Below are 18,751 nucleotides of genomic sequence, written 5' to 3' on the forward strand. Positions count from 1 at the left end.
CTTCTGGGGGTGATGGTTCTGGCTCCTTGTTGCTGGAGGTTGGAGGTGGGGGTGTCTTGTCCTTCGGTCCAGTTGGTTCTTGAGGAGGAGCGCCACTCTCTTCAGGAGCTGGCTTTGTTGGCTTTTCCTCAACCGGGGGTTTCGGTGTCACTTTGAAAGAAAAGCAAGGGATTGGTTTTGGCAGAAGGTATTTTGCATTGACTTGGGAGCATGTATTTACAGCAAAATAAAGGAATGTGTTATCCTGCCCTCTGCAGCCTATAACATGCAGACTATGACACATGTTATTGATGTGGTCACATTTTCCTGCCAACCAGGGCACCCCTATTTCGTTTCTGAGATCTGAGAAATGTATGCACATTCTGCGCTATTTGATCGTAGGTATTATATGGCCGGTATGAACTTAAAAATATATTTTTTAAACTTGCAAATGTAACACACCTGGCCCTTCTGGGGGTGATGGTTCTGGCTCCTTGTTGCCGGGGGTTGGAGGTGGGAGTGACTTCTCCTTCGATGGAGTTGGTTCTGGAGGAGACGGGCCACTTTCTTCTGGAGCTGCCTTTGTTGGCTTTTCCTCAACTTTGAAAGAAAATCAAGATATAGATGTTGAAAGAACGTACATTTAAAAGACGTGGGAGCATGGACGTACAGCACAATAAATGAGTTTAGCATTCAGAATGGTACCTGGGCTTGCTTTAGATGGAGTTGGTGCAGGGGGTCCACCTGCTCTGGAGCAGCAGAATCTGATCTTGTAGTTGTAACATGGCAAATAGTCCTGATCGTTATTGAAGCACTTCAAGCCTGTGCTCTGGTCACAAGTGATCGTCTGGCCCAATTCCTGCCATGGGGTATTCGGGAATCTTTCTGCTTTGCAGTCAATTTTTTCCACTGATGAGTCAGGCAGACAGACCTCTCTCCCCGAGTCTATAATCTTTTGGTAGGATTCCTCATCTCCGCCATTTTCTTCATCAGGATATTGATCATCGTACCACTCAGACCAGCCTAAAGCACAATCTTCTGCAAACATATAACATTAATCAGTGATGAAATTCAAACAGATTTTGTAAAATATTGAAACCATTGGTATGCATTAAAACAGGCCTCAAGACTATCTTACCACACTCCAATCCTTACCTTGTTTGGTGGGTGTTTCATTTGGTTTTGTAGCCTCAATTGGTTGCTGTGTTGCAGGAACAATCCATTCTGCAAAAAATATACGTGAATTATGGTGTGTATTGCATAATATAATACGCATAATCATCATCACCAAAATAATGTTTGTTAGGACAGGTAAGGAGTTTTGAGTTTCTATAGATTGCATTGCAGTATACAATGAGACTCTTCAACCTGAAGTAGCCGTACGTAAACCTTTAGAATGTTGTGGAGGCTCAAAGCTAAAGAACAGTGAGCTGCCAAATCCTTCTGTTAGCATGACCCACTTTTACGTATATGCGCTGCCTTAATCACCAGCACTTCCCACATAGTTGGTAGTTTCGGAAACAAGCTGACCTACTGCTCGGTAAGTTACTCCTATTCCGCTACGAACCCAGCCTAGAGTTCATTAGTCCCACCCTGTTCCAGTAAAATGAGCCAAGTATGGGACCAGAAGACTATAAAGCAGGACAAAATCACACTTTTACAATGCTTCAGGAACCTACGATAGACTTTTGTAACCGGCAATGTCCCGACCCTACCGGAGCATATGGTGGCTTGAATTGAACATATGATTGCATTTAATATATTATCCATACTTGATTTTGCAACTAATTCCAATATGGTACCTGGGCCTGGAGTTGTGGGTGATGGTTCTGGCTCCTTGTTGCCGGAGGTTGGAGGTGGGGGTGTCTTGTCCTTCGCTCCAGTTGGTTCTTGAGGAGGAGCGCCACTCTCTTCTGGAGCTGGCTTTGTTGACTTTTCCTCAACCGGGGGTTTGGGTGTCACTTTGAAAGAAAAGCAAGGGATGGATGTTGACAGAATTTAGATTGCTCATGAATTTTCAGTTGAACCTTCTAAAATGGTGTAAGCAACCTTCAGTCGATATTTTAAATTTGCATTACAAATAATTTACTTGAAAGTTATACTAAATCATGTATAGCTGTTTGCCAATACACTGCTCAATGAAATCCTCCCCACGACGTCTGCGTTGGGGGATTATTTTACCATTCTTCATCATGCTCTTCAGTGGGGTTTATTGTACGTCCGATGAGGGAGCATGGAAGTACATCACAATTAAGAGGTGTGGCATTCTGCTCTGTGAAGTCTATATTGTAAATATTCAGCCTATGACATCTGTTACACAGATTGTCACCTATCCAACACCTATCCATAAGCAAGTCTTAAATAGTTTCTGAGATCTAACAAATTAAGTCCCGTTGTTTTATTTGATCATAAGCAGTATACTTCCTGTATATATATAATCTTATAAAATTTATCACACCTGGCCCTTCTGGGGGTGATGGTTCGGGCTCCTTATTGCTGGAGGTTGGAGGTGGGGGTGTCTTGTCCTTCGGTCCAGTTGGTTCTTGAGGAGGAGCGCCACTCTCTTCTGGAGCTGGCTTTGTTGGCTTTTCCTCAACCGGGGGTTTGGGTGTCACTTTGAAAGAAAAGCAAGGAATGGATGTTGACAGAATTTAGATTGCTCATGAATTTTCAGTTGAACCTTGTAAAATGTTGTAAGCAAGCTTCAGTCGATACTTTCAATTTGCATTAGGAATAATTTACTTGAAAGTTATACTAAATCATGTATATCTGTTTGCCAATACACTGCTCAATTAAATCCTCCCCACGGTGTCTGCGTTGGGGGGTTTATTTTACATTCCTTCATCATGCTATTCAGTGGGGTTTAATGAACGTCTGATGAGGGAGCATGGACGTACATCACAATTAAGAGGTGTGGCATTCTGCTCTGTGAAGTCTATATTGTAAATATTCAGCCTATGACATCTGTTACACAGATTGTCACCTATCCAACACCTATCCATAAGAAAGTCTTAAGTAGTTTCTGAGATCTAACAAATTAAGTCCCGTTGTTTGATTTGATCAATAGCAGTATACTTCAGGTTTATATAATCTTATAAAATGAACACACCTGGCCCTTCTGGGGGTGATGGTTCTGGCTCCTTGTTGCCGGAGGTTGGAGGTGGGGGTGTCTTGTCCTTCGGCGCAGTTGGTTCTTGAGGAGGGGCGCCACTCTCTTCAGGAGCTGGCTTTGTTGGCTTTTCCTCAACCGGGGGTTTCGGTGTCACTTTGAAAGAAAAGCAAGGGATTGGTGTTGACAGAAGGTATATTGCATTGACTTGGGAGCATTTAATTACAGCAAAATAAAGGAATGTGTTATCCTGCCCTCTGCAGGCTATAACTTGCAGACTATGACACATGTTACCGATGTGGTCACATTTTCCTGCCAACCAGGGCAACCCTATTTCGTTTCTGAGATCTGAGAAATGTATGCACATTCTGCGCTATTTGATCAATAATATTATACAGCTGGTATAAAGATATATTAATTAAAAAGAAGCAACATAAACACACCTGAGCATAGAACAAACTTTGTATATCATTACGCACAGGAAGTATAAAATGAGTATCTTCATCCTGAATTAACTGTACGAAACGCTTCAGAATCTTGTCGAGGTTTAAAGCTAAAGCACAGTGAGCTGCCAACCCCATCTCTTAGCACAACCCACTTTTACGTAGTTATGCTGCCTTAATCACCAGCACTGCCCACATTGTTGGTAGTGTCACTCTGAAAGAACCTGACCCTACTGCTCGGTAAGTTACTCCTATTCCGCTATGAACCCAGCCTACAGTCCGTTAGTCCCACCTTGTTCCAGTAAAATGAGCCAAGTATGGGACCAGAAGACTATAAAGCAGGACAAAATCACACTTTTGCAATTCTTCAGGACCCTAGGATAGCCTTTTGTAACTGCCAATGACCTGACCCTACCAGAGCATATGATTGCTTTCATTGAACATATGATTGCATGTAATATATTATGCACATTTGATTTTGAAACTAATTTCACCATTGTACCTGGGCCTGGACTTGGGGGTGACGGTTCTGGCTCCTTGATGCCGGAGGTTGGAGGTGGGGGTGTCTTGTCCTTCGATCCAGTTGGTTCTTGAGGAGGAGCGCCACTCTCTTCTGGAGCTGGCTTTGTTGGCTTTTCCTCAACCGGGGGTTTAGGTGTCACTTTGAAAGAAAATCAAGGGATAGATGTTAACAGAATGCAGATTGCTCATGGATTCTCAGTTGAACCACATAAAATGTCGTAAGCAACCTTCAGACGATACTTTAATATTGCATTATGAATGGGTTACTGGAAAGTAATACAACATAATGTACATCGCTTTGCCAATACACTGCTTTATTGAAGCCTCCCCACTCTGTTTGAGTTACGTGCTTCATCATGCTCTTCAATGTGGTTTGTGAAAGTGGGATGGAGGAGCATGGACGTACAGCACAATAAAGGGGATGTGGCATTCGGCTCTCTGTAGTCTATAACATGCAGTTTAGATATTCTTTGTATCTTTCGGTAAAGTCACGTAGATAGGTACAAATGAATAAAAAAATAATTAATATAAAATTATAATTATACATATAATATTCGACCAGAAGACTTTAAAGCAGGAAACATCACAATTTTTCCAATGCTTCCACACACCAGGATAACTTTTTCTGAAACCAGAACTCGCCCCTGCCAAACCAGAACATTTGTTCCTTTAACTGTATGATAGATTTCAACATTATCCCTTCGTGATTTTGTACCTAATTCCACCATGATACCTGAGCCTGGGGTAGATGGTTGTTCTGGCTCATTTATGGAAGTTGGAGGTGCTGTAAACATGGAAGTCTGCAGTGAGCAAATCTGTCAAATGCATTCTTTCTTCGAAATGTAAGACACGTCCCATCATTTCCATATCTATAACTGATGATACGGCCTTGGAAAAAATATGAATATATGACGTTAGACTTTTAACACTGCAATCACATTCATGAATTACCGTTAGGTGTTGGTTTTTCAGATGACTGTGGTGTCTTTCTTGTTGCTTGTGTCACTGAAACACTGCCGCCTGCATATAAAAAGACATCTCAAATTAATACCAAAGTGTATATCTTTATTAAAGGTGATTAAAGTAAACATTTTCTCATGCTAAAGGCTTTGAAGTATATTTCTTTAGAAAAATGTTTGGTCAGCATTCAATTCAACTTTGATCGCTATCCTTACTTTACCTTTAGCTGAAGTGGTCTCTTCAGGCACTGGTGGGGGCTCCGGTTTCCTTTTCGTTGTTTCTGGAGCAGCTGCTGTTGGTGGTTTCTCAGGGGCCCCTTTGGTTGGGGCCTGAGTATTGGGTGGTGGAGGGGGGCCACCTGATTTGGAGCAGCAGAATCTCACCTTGTAGTTGTAACATGGCAAAAAGTCCTGATCGTCATTAGAGCATTTCAAGCCTGTGCTCTGGTCACAAGTGATTATTTGGCCCAATTCCTCCCATGGGGTATTCGGGAATCTCTCTGCTTTGCAGTCAATTTTTTCCACTGATGAGTCAGGCAGACAGACCTCTCTCCCCGAGTCTACAATCTTTTGGTAGGATTCCTCATCTCCGCCATTTTCTTCATCAGGATATTGATCATCGTACCAGTCAGACCAGCCTAAAGCACAATCTTCTGCAAACATATAACATTAATCGGTGATGAAATTCAAACAGATTTTTGAAAATATTGAAACCATTGGTGTGCATTAAAACAGGCCTCAAGACTATGTTACCACACTCCAATCCTCACCTTGGTTGGTGGGTGTTTCATTTGGTTTCGTAGCCTCAATTGGTTGCCGAGTTGCAGGAACAATCCATTCTGCAAAAAATACATGTGAATTATAGTGTGTGCATCGCATAAAATAATACACATCATCATCACTGAATATTATATCTCTCAAAATAATGTTTGTTAGGACAGGTAAGTAGTTTTGAGTTTCTATTGATTGCATTGAAGTGGACCCATCCAAATGTTTGGTTTACAAATGGAAATGGATGACTGCATCATTTTACCAAATAGCTGCCTTTTTACAACGTTTGATTTTTGTTTAAAACGCTCTAAACATTGAATCATCGGGGCGAGTGGAATGGGGAACAATAACTTCAGAAAATTAGAATCTGGAGCACTGTGTTAACATCAGCAATTGGGAAATTAGCCAGGTGTAGTGTATGTATTAAATACGTGTATACCTGTAGCATGATGTTTATCTATATAGCTTGCATACACGGGCAATGTATTTCACTTGATTTTGTTTACTTTTCAAACGTCCATTATTTAAACGTGGATGAAAACCTATAATGTGACGTCACAAAACGTGTTTAATGTAATATTAAATATTTTTGATCTCACGTGTTTCGAATATATTCATAAGTCAAATATTAGAAAAAGTGCCCAAACATGATTATTACTTCCCAAAGTATCAGTTTTCATTGTTAAGTAAAAGCTGTCTTTGATGTCAATAAAGGTACAATACTTCTGATTGGTGGAATGTTTACAAGGTGAAGGTCGGTAATGTTACTGACGTGATTTATTTTAACTAGTAGAGAATTCATAATAAAGGTTTTTTGGATTAGATCGGCGTTTATTTATAAATGTGTCGTAACCCTCCACCACCTGACACGGCCAATCAGCAAAAAAGTGTCACGTTGACAAAAGACAAATAATTCACTACTTCAGCCCACCGGTGTGTTGAAGAGTGAATCCACATTTACAGTTTGAGTAGTACGACGTTTCGCTGGTAAATACATCCAGCATCATCGGGCAATTCGCCAGAATGGTAAAGCCCTCGCTTGCTCCCGGTTTTATATAGAGCAGCAGCAGGGTGACGTCATCATTTAACTCATATCAGGTGCGGTGATTAGAGGCGGAGGGGGGGGGGTATTGTAATTATATAATCGATTAGTAATCAGTCATTGGTTATGATTAGTAATGAGTTGTAGATTAGTAATTCTTTAAATGTAATGTGTATTATTTAATAATACGCTTCCAGGCCGCACTAAGCCGGTAGCTGTCAGAGCGATTAAAGTTATTCTTGTTCCTCTCAATTTCAATGGATTCTCTAATTAGTCTAATTAGGTGGTGGAGGGTTACGACACATTTATAAATAAACACGATCTAACCCAAAAACCTTTATTATGAATAATATTGGTCGCGAAAGCCTACGTGTTAAACTAGTAGAGAATTGATGTTCATGTTACCATTGTCATAGTTACCTTCGCCGATAGTGGTCTCTTTAGGCACTGGTGGGGACTTTGGCTTCCTTTTCGTTGTTTCCGGAGCAGCTGCTGTTGGTGGTTTCTCAGGGGCCCCTTTGCTTGGGGCCTGAGTAATGGGTGGTGCAGGGGGTCCACTTGCTCTGGAGCAGCAGAATCTGACCTTGTAGTTGTAACATGGCAGTCCTCCTTGATCCTCATTGACACATTTCAGTCCTTTATTCTTGTCACAAGTGATTGTCTGGCCCAATTCCTGCCATGGGGTTTTGGGGAATCTCTCTGCTTTGCATTCAATGTTTTGCACCGGTGAGTCAGGCAGACAAACCACTTTCCCTGAGGCTATGACCTTCTGGTAAGATTCCTCATCTCCACCATTTTCTTCATCAGGATATTGCTCATCGTACCAATCAGACCAGCCTGGAGCACAGTCTTCTGCAAAGATACATTTTAAATCAGTCTTCAAACGAGTACTATATATACCAACTCTTTTTTCTCCAAGGTAATGTTCTGAAAGCTATAAAATGTATCAAAACTATGAATGCTCCATTGCTATGAGCATACAACAAACTACGTATATCATTTTGCACCGGAATAGAATGAGTATTTTCATACTGAATTAACTTACGTAAAGCTTCAGAATGTTGTGGAGGCTCAAAGCTAAAGCATAGTGAGCTGCCAACCCCTTCTGTTAGCACCACCCACTTTTATGTAGATACGGTGCATTAATCACCAGCACTGCTCACATAGTTGGTAGTGTCACTCTGAAACAAGCTGACCTACTGCTCGGTAAGTTACTCAGCTTAGAGTCCGTTAGTCCCACCCTTTTACCGTAAAATGGGCCAAGTATCGGACCAGAAGACTATGAAGCAGGACAAAACACACTTTTGCAATGATTCAGGACCATAGCATAGCCTTTTGTCACTGGCAATGGCCCGACCCTACCAGCGCATATGGTTGCTTTCATTGAACATGTTATTGCATTTAACATATTATCCACATGTTATTTTGCAACTAATTCCCCAATGGTACCTGGGCCTGAAGTTGGGGGTGATGGTTCCGGCTCATTGCTGCTGGAGGTTGGAGGTGGGGGTGTCTTGTCCTTGGGTCCAGTTGGTTCTTGAGGCGGAGCGCCACTCTCTTCTGGAGCTGGCTTTGTTGGCTTTTCTTCTCCCGGGGGTTTCGGTGTCACTTTGAAAGAAAAGGCAAGGGATGAATGTTGACAGAATGCAGATTACTCGTGCATTTTCAGTTGAACCTTGTAAAATGTTGTAAGCAACCTTAAGACAATACTTTCAATCTGCATTACAAATAAGTTACTGGAAAGTGATAGTAAATAACGTCAAGCTCTTTGCCAATACACTGGTTTATTAAAGCCTCCCAACGGTGTCTGGGTTGGGGGGGTTATTTGACCATCCTTCATCATGCTCTTCAGTGCGGTTTAGTGAACGTGGGATGAGGGAGCATGAAAGTACAGCACAATAAACGGGTGTGGCATTCTGCCCTCAGCATTCCACATTATAAATATGCAGCCTCAGGCATCTGTTACACAGGTTGTCCCCCGTTCAAATCTCATCCAGGCGCAAGTCTAATTCGTTGATGAGATCTAACATTCAGTGGTATTCTGTGATTTGATCCTAAGCAGTATACTTCCTGCATATATATAATGTAACAACATGAACACACCTGGCCCTCCTGAGGGTGAGGGTTCTGGCTCTTTGTTGCCGGAGGTTGGAGGTGCGGGTGTCTTGTCCTTCGATGTAGTTGGTCCTGGAGGAGGAGCACAAACCTTACTAATTGGCTGGGTCGTGTGGTGTTGGAGGTAAAAACGAATTTATATTCATACGATCTAACCCAGAAAACATTATGGATATGATGACAAGTCATATATTATCCATGTGCTTTGCAAATAATTTTTCCAATGTACCTGGGCTTCGTGAAGATGGACTTGGTGCAGGGGGTCCACTTGCTCTGGAGCAGCAGAATCTGACCTTGTAGTTGTAACATGGCAGTCCTCCTTGATCCTCATTGACACATTTCAGTCCTTTATTCTTGTCACAAGTGATTGTCTGGCCCAATTCCTGCCATGGGGTATTCGGGAATCTCTCTGCTTTGCATTCAATGTTTTGCACCGGTGAGTCAGGCAGACAAACCACTTTCCCTGAGGCTATGACCTTCTGGTAAGATTCCTCATCTCCGCCATTTTCTTCATCAGGATATTGCTCATCGTACCAATCAGACCAGCCTGGAGCACAGTCTTCTGCAAAGATACATTCTTAATCAGTCTTCAAACAATTACTATATAAATCAACTCCTTTTTCTCCAAGGTAATGTTCTGAAAGCTATAAAATGTATCAAAACTACGAATGCTCCATTGCTATGATCATACAACAAACTATGTATATCATTATGCACCGGAATAGAATGAGTATTTTCATACTGAATTAATGTACGTAATGCTTCAGAATGTTGTGGAGGCTCAAAGCTAAAGAGCAGTGAGCTGCCAAACCTTCTGTTAGCACCACCTACTTTTATGTAAATATGCTGCCTTAATCACCAGCATTGCTCACATAGTTGGTAGTGTCACTCTGAAGCAGGCTGACCTACTGCTCGGTAAGTTACTCAGCTCAGAGTCCGTTAGTCCCATCCTGTAACCGTAAAATGAGCCAAGTGTCGGACCAGAAAACTATGAAGCAGGACAAAAACACACTTTTGCAATGCTTCAGGACTATAGGATGGCCTATTTTCACTGGCAATGTCCCGACCCTACCAGCGTATATGGTTGCTTTCATTGAACATGTGATTGCATTTAATATAGTATCCACATGTTATTCTGCAACTAATTCCACCATGGTACCTGGGCCTGGAGTTGGGGGTGATGGTTCTGGCTCCTTGCCGCTGGAGGTTGGAGGTGGGGGTGTCTTGTCCTTGGGTCCAGTTGGTTCTTGAGGCGGAGCGCCACTTTCTTCTGGAGCTGGCTTTGTTGGCTTTTCCTCTCCCGGGGGTTTCGGTGTCACTTTGAAAGAAAAGGCAAGGGATGAATGTTAACAGAATTCAGATTACTCATGCATTTTCAGTTGAACCTTGTAAAATGTTGTAAGCAACCTTAAGACAATACTTTCAATCTGCATTACAAATAAGTTACTGGAAAGTGATACTAAATAATGTCAAGCTCTTTGCCAATACACTGGTTTATTAAAGCCTCCCAACGGTGTCTGGGTTGGTAGGGTTATTTGACCTTCCTTCATCATGCTCTTCAGTGCGGTTTAGTGAACGTGGGATGAGGGTGCATGAGAGTACAGCACAATAAACGGGTGTGGCATTCTGCCCTCAGCATTCCACATTGTAAATATGCAACCTCAGGCATCTGTTACACAGGTTGTCCCCCGTTCAAATCTCATCCAGGTGCAAGTCTAATTCGTTGATGAGATCTAACATTCAGTGGCATTCTGTGATTTGATCCTAAGCAGTATACTTGCTGCATATATATAATCTAACAACATGAACACACCTGGCCCTCCTGAGGGTGAGGGTTCTGGCTCCTTGATGCCAGAGGTTGGAGGTGGGGGTGTCTTGTCCTTCGGTGCAGTTGGTTCTTGAGGTGGAGCGCCACTCTCTTCTGGAGCTGGCTTTGTTGGCTTTTCCTCAACCGGGGGTTTCGGTGTCACTTTGGAAGAAAAGCCAGGGATTGGGTTTTGACAGAATGTGCATTGCACTGACATGTGTCAATGTAAGTACAGCAAAATAAAGGAATGTGTTATCCTGCCCTCTGCAACCTATAACATGCAATCTATAACGCATGTTACAGATGTGGTCAACCATTCGTGACTTCCAGGGCAAACCTATTTCATTTCTGAGATCTGGGAAATGTACGCGCATTCTGCGCTACTTGATGGTAAGTATTATATCGCCGGTATAAACATATACACATTAAAAAAAACTTGCAAACGTAACACACCTGGCCCTCCTGAGGGTGAGGGTTCTGGCTCCTTGTTGCCGGAGGTTGGAGGTGCGGGAGTCTTGTCCTTTGATCCAGTTGGTTCTTGAGGCGGAGCGCCACTCTCTTCTGGAGCTGGCTTTGTGGGCTTTTCCTCAACCGGGGGTTTGGGTGTCACTTTGAAAGAAAAGCAAGGGATGGATGTTGACAGAAGGTATATTGCATTGACTTGGGAGTATGTAATTACAGCAAAATAAAGGAATTTGTTATCCTACCCTCTGCAGCCTATAACATGCAGTCTAGGACACATGTTACGGATGTGGTCACATTTTCCTGCCATCCAGGGCAACCCTAATTCGTTTTTTTAGATCTGAGAAATGCATGCATATTCTGCGCTATTTGATCAATATTATACAGCTGATATGAAGATATATTAATTAAAATCAAGCAACATTAACACACCTGAGCATGTAACAAACTTTGTATATCATTACGCACAGGAAGTATAAAATGAGTATCTTCATCCTGAATTAACTGTACGAAACGCCTCAGAATGTTGGGGAGGATCAACGCTAAAGCACAGTGAGCTGCTAACCCCTTCTGTTAGCACCACCTACTTTGACGTAGTTATGCTGCCTTCATCACCAGCACTGCCCACATTGTTGGTAGTGTCACTCTGAAACAACCTAACCCTACTGCTCGGTAAGTTACTCCTATTCCGCTACGAACTCAGCTTAGAGTGTGTTAATCCCACCCTGTTCCAGTAAAATGAGCCAAGTATGGGACCAGAAGACTATAAAGCAGGACAAAATCACACTTTTGCAATTCTTCAGGACCCTTGGATAGCCTTTTGTAACCGGCAATGTCCTAACCCTATCAGAGCATATAGTTGCTTTCATTGAACATACGATTGCATTTAATATATTATACATATGTGACTTTGCAACGAATTCCACCATGGTACCTGGGCCTGGACTTGGGGGTGATGGTTCTGGCTCCTTATTGCTGGAGGTTGGAGGTGCAGGTGTCTTGTCCTTCGATGCAGTTGGTTCTGGAGGAGGAGCACAAACCTTACTAATTGGCTGGGTCGTGTGGTGGCGGAGGTAAAAACGAATTTATATTCATACGATCTAACCCAGAAAACATTATGGATATGATGACAAGTCATATATTATCCATGTGCTTTGCAAATAATTTTTCCAATGTACCTGGGCTTTGTGAAGATGGACTTGGTGCAGGGGGTCCACTTGCTCTGGAGCAGCAGAATCTGACCTTGTAGTTGTAACATGGCAGTCCTCCTTGATCCTCATTGACACATTTCAGTCCTTTATTCTTGTCACAAGTGATTGTCTGGCCCAATTCCTGCCATGGGGTATTAGGGAATCTCTCTGCTTTGCATTCAATGTTTTGCACCGGTGAGTCAGGCAGACAAACCACTTTCCCTGAGGCTATGACCTTCTGGTAAGATTCCTCATCTCCGCCATTTTCTTCATCAGGATATTGCTCATCGTACCAATCAGACCAGCCTGGAGCACAGTCTTCTGCAAAGATACATTCTTAATCAGTCTTCAAACAATTACTATATAAATCAACTCTTTTTTTCTCCAAGGTAATGTTCTGAAAGCTATAAAATGTATCAAAACTATGAATGCTCCATTGCTATGAGCATACAACAAACTATGTATATCATTATGCACCGGAATAGAATGAGTATTTTCATACTGAATTAACGTACGTAAAGCTTCAGAATGTTGTGGAGGCTCAAAGCTAAAGAGCAGTGAGCTGCCAAACCTTCTGTTAGCACCACCTACTTTTATGTAAATATGCTGCCTTCATCACCAGCACTGATCACATAGTTGGTAGTGTCACTCTGAAGCAGGCTGACCTACTGCTCGGTAAGTTACTCAGCTTAGAGTCCGTTAGTCCCACCCTGTTACCGTAAAGTGAGCCAAGTATCAGACCAGAAGACTATGAAGCAGGACAAAAACACACTTTTGAAATGATTCAGGACCATAGCATAGCCTTTTGTCACTGGCAATGTCCCGACCCTACCAGCGCATATGGTTGCTTTCATTGAACATGTGATTGCATTTAATATAGTATCCATATGTTATTTTGCAACTTATTCCACCATGGTACCTGGGCCTGAAGTTGGGGGTGATGGTTCCGGCTCATTGCTGCTGGAGGTTGGAGGTGGGGGAGTCTTGTCCTTGGGTCCAGTTGGTTCTTGAGGCGGAGCGCCACTTTCTTCTGGAGCTGGCTTTGTTGGCTTTTCCTCTCCCGGGGGTTTCGGTGTCACTTTGAAAGAAAAGGCAAGGGATGAGTGTTGACAGAATTCAGATTACTCATGCATTTTCAGTTGAAACTTGTAGAATGTTGTAAGCAACCTTCAGACAATACTTTCAATCTGCATTACAAATAAGTTACTGGAAAGTGAAACTAAATAACGTCAAGCTCTTTGCCAATACACTGCTTTATTAAAGCCTGCCAACGGTGTCTGGGTTGGGGGGGTTATTTGACCATCCTTCATCATGCTCTTCAGTGCGGTTTAGTGAACGTGGGATGAGGGAGCATGAAAGTACAGCATAATAAACGGGTGTGGCATTCGGCCCTCAGCATTCCACATTATAAATATGCAGCCTCAGGCATCTGTTACACAGGTTGTCCCCCGTTCAAATCTCATCCAGGCACAAGTCTAATTCGTTGATGAGATCTAACATTCAGTGGTATTCTGTGATTTGATCCTAAGCAGTATACTTCCTGCATATATATTATCTAACAACATGAACACACCTGGCCCTCCTGAGGGTGAGGGTTCTGGCTCCTTGATGCCAGAGGTTGGAGGTGGGGGTGTCTTGTCCTTCGGTGCAGTTGGTTCTTGAGGTGGAGTGCCACTCTCTTCTGGAGCTGGCTTTGTTGGCTTTTCCTCAACCGGGGGTTTCGGTGTCACTTTGGAAGAAAAGCCAGGGATTGGGTTTTGACAGAATGTGCATTGCACTGACATGTGTCAATGTAAGTACAGCAAAATAAAGGAATGTGTTATCCTGCCCTCTGCAACCTATAACATGCAATCTATAACGCATGTTACAGATGTGGTCAACCATTCCTGACTTCCAGGGCAAACCTATTTCATTTCTGAGATCTGGGAAATGTACGCGCATTCTGCGCTATTTGATCGTAAGTATGGCCGGTATAAACATATACACAATAAAAAAAACTTGCAAACGTAACACACCTGGACCTCCTGAGGGTGAGGGTTCTGGCTCCTTGTTGCCAGAGGTTGGAGGTGCGGGTGTCTTGTCCTTCGGTCCAGTTGGTTCTTGAGGAGGAGCGCCGCTCTCTTCTGGAGCTGGCTTTGTTGGCTTTTCCTCAACCGGGGGTTTGGGTGTCACTTTGAAAGAAAAGCAAGAGATGGGTGTTGACAGAAGGTATATTGCATTGACTTGGGAGCATGTAATTACAGCAAAATAAAGGAATTTGTTATCCTACCCTCTGCAGCCTATAACATGCAGTCTATGACACATGTTACGGATGTGGTCACATTTTCCTCCCATCCAAGGCAACCCTAATTCGTTTTTTAGATCTGAGAAATGCATGCACATTCTGCGCTCTTTGATCAATAGTATTATACAGCTGATATGAAGATATATTAATTAAAATCAAGCAACATTAACACACCTGAGCATATAACAAACTTTGTATATCATTATGCACAGGAAGTATAAAATGAGTATCTTCATCCTGAATTAACTGTACGAAACGCCTCAGAATGTTGGGGAGGATCAACGCTAAAGCACAGTGAGCTGCCAACCCCTTGCGTTAGCACCACCTACTTTGATGTAGTTATGCTGCCTTAATCACCATCACTGCCCACATTTTTGGTAGTGTCACTCTGAAGCAACCTCACCTACTGCTCGGTAAGTTACTCCTATTCCGCTATGAACCCAGCCTACAGTCCGTTAGTCCCACCCTGTTCCAGAAAAATGTGCCAATTATGGGACCAGAAGACTATAAAGCAGGACAAAATCACACTTGCAATGCTTCAGGACCCTTGGATAGCCTTTTGTAACCGGCAATGTCCTAACCCTATCAGAGCATATAGTTGCTTTCATTGAACATACGATTGCATTTAATATATTATACATATGTGACTTTGCAACTTATTCCACCATGGTACCTGGGCCTGAAGTTGGGGGAGATGGTTCCGGCTCATTGCTGCTGGAGGTTGGAGGTGGGGGAGTCTTGTCCTTGGGTCCAGTTGGTTCTTGAGGTGGAGCGCCACTCTCTTCTGGAGCTGGCTTTGTTGGCTTTTCCTCTCCCGGGGGTTTCGGTGTCACTTTGAAAGAAAAGGCAAGGGATGAGTGTTGACAGAATTCAGATTACTCATGCATTTTCAGTTGAAACTTGTAAAATGTTGTAAGCAACCTTCAGACAATACTTTCAATCTGCATTACAATAAAGTTACTGGAATGTGAAACTCAATAACGTCAAGCTATTTGCCAATACACTGCTTTATTAAAGCCTCCCAACGGTGTCTGGGTTGGGGGGGTTATTTGACCATCCTTCATCATGCTCTTCAGTGCGGTTTAGTGAACGTGGGATGAGGGTGCATGAAAGTACAGCACAATAAACGGGTGTGGCATTCTGCCCTCAGCATTCCACATTGTAAATATGCAGCCTTAGGCATCTGTTACACAGGTTGTCCCCCGTTCACATCTCATCCAGGCGCAAGTCTAATTCGTTGATGAGATCTAACATTCAGTGGTATTCTGTGATTTGATCCTAAGCAGTAATACTTCCTGCATATATGTAATGTAACAACATGAACACACCTGGCCCTCCTGAGGGTGAGGGTTCTGGCTCCTTGTTGCCGGAGGTTGGAGGTGCGGGTGGCTTGTCCTTCGATGCAGTTGGTTCTGGAGGAGGAGCACAAACCTTACTAATTGGCTGGGTCATGTGGTGGCGGAGGTTAAAACGAATTTATATTCATACGATCTAACCCAGAAAACATTATGGATATGATGACAAGTCATATATTATCCATGTGCTTTGCAAATAATTTTTCCAATGTACCTGGACTTCGTGAAGATGGACTTGGTGCAGGGGGTCCACTTGCTCTGGAGCAGCAGAATCTGACCTTGTAGTTGTAACATGGCAGTCCTGCTTGATCCTCATTGACACATTTCAGTCCTTTATTCTTGTCACAAGTGATTGTCTGGCCCAATTCCTGCCATGGGGTATTGGGGAATCTCTCTGCTTTGCATTCAATGTTTTGCACTGGTGAGTCAGGCAGACAAACCACTTTCCCTGAGGCTATGACCTTCTGGTAAGATTCCTCATCTCCGCCATTTTCTTCATCAGGATATTGCTCATCGTACCAATCAGACCAGCCTGGAGCACAGTCTTCTGCAAAGATACATTCTTAATCAGTCTTCAAACGAGTACTATATATACCAACTACTTTTTCTCCAAGGTAATATTCTGAAAGCTATAAAATGTATCAAAAATATGAATGTTCCATAGTTTCGAGTGTACGACAAACTTTGTATATCATTATGCACCGGAAGCATAGAATGAGTATTTTCATACTGACTTAACCGTATTTAAAGCTTCAGAATGTTGTGGAGGCTCAAAGCTAAAGCATAGTGAGCTGCCAACCCCTTCTGTTAGCACCACCCACTTTTTGTAGATACGGCGCATTAATCACCAGCATTGTTCACATAGTTGGTAGTGTCACTCTGAAACAAGCTGACCTACTGATCGGTAAGTTACTCAGCTTAGAGTCTATTAGTCCCACCCTGTTACAGTAAAATGAGCCAAGTATCAGACCAGAAGACTATGAAGCAGGACAAAAACACACTTTTGCAATGATTCAGGACCATAGCATAGCCTTTTGTCACTGGCAATGTCCCGACCCTACCAGTGCATATGGTTGCTTTCATTGAACATGTGATTGCATTTAATATAGTATCCATATGTTATTTTGCAACTTATTCCACCATGGTACCTGGGCCTGAAGTTGGGGGAGATGGTTCCGGCTCATTGCTGCTGGAGGTTGGAGGTGGGGGAGTCTTGTCCTTGGGTCCAGTTGGTTCTTGAGGTGGAGCGCCACTCTCTTCTGGAGCTGGCTTTGTTGGCTTTTCCTCTCCCGGGGGTTTCGGTGTCACTTTGAAAGAAAAGGCAAGGGATGAGTGTTGACAGAATTCAGATTACTCATGCATTTTCAGTTGAACCTTGTAAAATGTTGTAAGCAACCTTAAGACAATACTTTCAATCTGCATTACAAATAAGTTACTGGAAAGTGAAACTAAATAACGTCAAGCTCTTTGCCAATACACTGCTTTATTAAAGCCTCCCAACGGTGTCTGGGTTGGGGGGGTTATTTGACCATCCTTAATCATGCTCTTCAGTGCGGTTTAGTGAACGTGGAATGAGGGAGCATGAAAGTACAGCACAATAAACGGGTGTGGCATTCTGCCCTCAGCATTCCACATTTTAAATATGCAGCCTCACGCATCTGTTACACAGGTTGTCCCCCGTTCACATCTCATCCAGGCGCAAGTCTAATTCGTTGATGAGATCTAACATTCAGTGGTATTCTGTGATTTGATCCTAAGCAGTATGCTTCCTGCATATATATAATGTAACAACATGAACACACCTGGCCCTCCTGAGGGTGAGGGTTCTGGCTCCTTGTTGCCGGAGGTTGGAGGTGCGGGTGTCTTGTCCTTCGATGCAGTTGGTTCTGGAGGAGGAGCACAAACCTTACTAATTGGCTGGGTCATGTGGTGGCAGAGTTAAAAACGAATTTATATTCATACGATCTAACCCAGAAAACATTATGGATATGATGACATGTCATATATTATCCATGTTCTTTGCAAATAATTTTTCCAATGTACCTGGGCTTCGTGAAGATGGACTTGGTGCAGGGGGTCCACTTGCTCTGGAGCAGCAGAATCTGACCTTGTAGTTGTAACATGGCAGTCCTCCTTGATCCTCATTGACACATTTCAGTCCTTTATTCTTGTCACAAGTGATTGTCTGGCCCAATTCCTGCCATGGGGTATTAGGGAATCTCTCTGCTTTGCATTCAATGTTTTGCACCGGTGAGTCAGGCAGACAAACCACTTTCCCTGAGGCTATGACCTTCTGGTAAGATTCCTCATCTCCGCCATTTTCTTCATCAGGATATTGCTCATCGTACCAATCAGACCAGCCTGGAGCACAGTCTTCTGCAAAGATACATTCTTAATCAGTCTTCAAACAATTACTATATAAATCAACTCCTTTTTCTCCAAGGTAATGTTCTGAAAGCTATAAAATGTATCGAAACTACGAATGCTCCATTGCTATGAGCATACAACAAACTATGTATATCATTATGCACCGGAATAGAATGAGTATTTTCATACTGAATTAACGTACGTAATGCTTCAGAATGTTGTGGAGGCTCAAAGCTAAAGAGCAGTGAGTTGCCAAACCTTTTGTTAGCACCACCTACTTTTATGTAAATGTGCTGCCTTAATCACCAGCATTGCTCACATAGTTGGTAGTGTCACTCTGAAGCAG

At 42.9% G+C, this 18,751-nt stretch overlaps 1 protein-coding gene and 1 long non-coding RNA gene across 2 annotated transcripts in view; both read right to left on the reverse strand.

Moving 5' to 3' along the window:
• Nucleotides 1-1,936, reverse strand: LOC142907464 (uncharacterized). Its single transcript, XR_012931023.1, has 4 exons — nucleotides 1,782-1,936; nucleotides 1,135-1,203; nucleotides 685-1,017; nucleotides 1-579 (listed from the first exon to the last, which is right to left on the reverse strand). It is a non-coding gene; the product is annotated as an uncharacterized LOC142907464 (long non-coding RNA).
• A 7,925-nt stretch (nucleotides 1,937-9,861) lies between these two features.
• The window catches only part of LOC142907463 (uncharacterized), a 36,030-nt gene continuing 27,140 nt past the window's right edge, over nucleotides 9,862-18,751 (reverse strand). Inside the window, exons 12-14 of the mRNA XM_076056989.1 lie at nucleotides 12,388-14,570; nucleotides 12,144-12,230; nucleotides 9,862-11,356 (exon numbers count right to left, since the gene is read on the reverse strand). The gene's annotated coding sequence lies outside the window, so the exon portion shown is untranslated. The remainder of the gene's footprint in view (nucleotides 11,357-12,143; nucleotides 12,231-12,387; nucleotides 14,571-18,751) is intronic.

This window comes from Petromyzon marinus, chromosome 79, assembly GCF_048934315.1.
Source record: "Petromyzon marinus isolate PM22_M1 ecotype Great Lakes invasive population chromosome 79, UKy_Petmar_22M1.pri1.0, whole genome shotgun sequence".
Taxonomy (NCBI): Eukaryota; Metazoa; Chordata; class Hyperoartia; order Petromyzontiformes; family Petromyzontidae; genus Petromyzon; species Petromyzon marinus.